The sequence below is a fragment of the Vespula pensylvanica genome, chromosome 13 (assembly GCF_014466175.1).
Source record: "Vespula pensylvanica isolate Volc-1 chromosome 13, ASM1446617v1, whole genome shotgun sequence".
NCBI lineage: Eukaryota > Metazoa > Arthropoda > Insecta > Hymenoptera > Vespidae > Vespula > Vespula pensylvanica.
The window spans coordinates 4,966,290-4,968,624 of record NC_057697.1 but is presented as its reverse complement, the minus strand read 5'-3'; the positions used below and the strand labels follow the sequence as shown (position 1 = coordinate 4,968,624).

The 2,335-nt window shown below is 28.1% G+C and overlaps 1 long non-coding RNA gene across 1 annotated transcript in view; it reads right to left on the bottom strand.

Moving 5' to 3' along the window:
* Nucleotides 1-752: 752 nt before the first annotated feature.
* LOC122633855 overlaps nt 753-2,335 on the bottom strand; it is a 16,937-nt gene continuing 15,354 nt past the window's right edge. The window contains exons 3-4 of the long non-coding RNA XR_006328213.1: nt 915-1,129; nt 753-796 (exon numbers count right to left, since the gene is read on the bottom strand). This is a non-coding gene — a long non-coding RNA (uncharacterized LOC122633855). The remainder of the gene's footprint in view (nt 797-914; nt 1,130-2,335) is intronic.

Genomic DNA, 2,335 nt, shown 5'->3' with positions numbered 1-2,335 from the left:
TTTTTTTTATTTTCAATTCGCAGTTAACGATCATACCGAATTGTACATAAGTCTTCCCGGTTAATGAAATGCGAGAAATCTATAAAGAAAAATCTTTATTATTACCTATATTACAAATTGTTAATTTTTTTCATCTTGAATTTCCGGTTAACGGTTCTACTCATTCTTATTCGCTTAACCTTGGGCAAGAAAGTCATATAAAATCTGCAGAATTATCAATCATGGGACAAATAAAATTTTTTTAATTTTGAATTTCCGATTAACTGTCATACTACGTTGTGACACAGTCTTATTCGGATAACTTTATGGAAGGAAGCCATATTACATCTATATAATTACCTATAAGGAAACAAATAAAATTTGTTTCATTTTTACTTTCCGGTTAACGATCATACCGTGTTGTTACACACTTTTTCTCGGTTCTCCTTAACCGAGAAATCCGTGTAACATATGTATAATTACCTATAATGCAAATTGTAAAAGTTTTATTTTGAATTTCCGGTTAACAGTCATACCACGTTGTTATAGAGTTTTTTTCGGTTAACTTTGTGCAAGAAAGTCATATGAAATCTGTATAATAACCTATAATAAAACAAGTAAAGTTTTTTTCATTTTCAATCTACAGTTAACGATCATACGAAGTTATACACAGATTTTCTCGGTTAGCTTTGAACAAAAATATATATATATATAATTAGGATGATTACGTATAATACCACTAATAACATTTTCTTCATTAAACTCGGCAATACCATGTTGTTACACCAGTTCTCGTCCGATCATTGAAATTAAGCAACTATAGTAACGAAAATAACTATAGTAACGAAACAAATTATGATAAATCCAGATTATGATAAATCCAGATTATGATAAATCCAGATTATGATAAATACATGATATAATCAGGAACGTACTCATAGCCTTCAAATAATTTTTTAAGTTTTTGAATAGGAAATCGAAGCAAGTGCTAATAATAATTTATGGGAATTCGTTTCTAAATTCAACAATCGATTATCTTTTGTCAACGAATTGCTGGAGTTCTATCCATTTATCAGGCACATAGTTTGTTCATATATGTTTTCTTTACGTATTCTAAATCGTCTCGTTGAACGAATTACAGAATATAAATCTGAAACAAAATAATCAGATTTTATCGATTATTTTAAATAATAAATAGTCAATGGACTTATATATAATTTAATAATTTAATAAAAGTCAAAACATATGAATTTGTTTTCACGTTATCTCTAAGACAGTTCAATCTTAATCAGCCATTTTACAACGTTTACAACCACTTTGTGGTTTCCCTTTGATATTATTTTTATACACATACACACATTTATTATTATATTCTTATATACTTATTATACTACTACTACTGCTGTATTAATAAAATATAATATAATAATATAGTCGTAAGAGTAATGATAAGAAAAAGTATTAGCTTTAAATTGTTGTTGAGAAATAATTTAAACAAAACATTTTCTAATCTTTATGGAAGTATAATCTTTTTTTCCATTAACTTTTTCCGCATTGACATTCCACTTCTACATTGACGCTCACGCTTTTCACGTATGCACTGTATTTTGCCGACCGGCTATTACAAGCTAAAATCTCGTCCTGTTGGCTATATTTTCGCAATTGAATGTAATATGAAAACATCTAAATAAACTTTAATACACTTTATTTACACAACATATTCGTTAAAATGAAATTTATTACACATATTTCATAATTTTTTCCAGTATTATTTATCTGCGTATAATCGCATATAGGTATAATGATAAATGGTACATAAGTTTACCAAATAGAATTTGAATGGAATATAGAATGTACAGTTAAAAAAAAGACGAGAAAATCGCAAAAGTCAGGAAACAGTAAAAAAAAAAAAAGAGAGCAGTGAGGTGCCACAGCTTCTCTCGTATACATGCACTTCTTAGAATTCTAATGTTAATTAACATAACACGATCTGAACCTAACCAAGAATACGACCTAGAACGTTCATAAAAATCTATATATTGCTTTCAGACTTAACAACTGCATAAATTAATAATATAAGTGCAAACCCGAGTATACTCATAATCAAGTTCAGCGAAGGGTTAAACAGATACATTGAAACGCCACGTAAAACGAACTCTCTGTGATCCCGTAATTTTTCCATATTGTCGGTACATGTCAGATGAAAACCTTATATATTGCACCAAAAATAAAAGTTAGTTTTTCTTGGGGACATATAATTGACATATTTACTTTTACAAAATTAAATCACACTTTCTCTTTTATAAGATTGTACATTATCTTAGATTCACTTTAACGAAAAAGTTTTGAAGTTTGT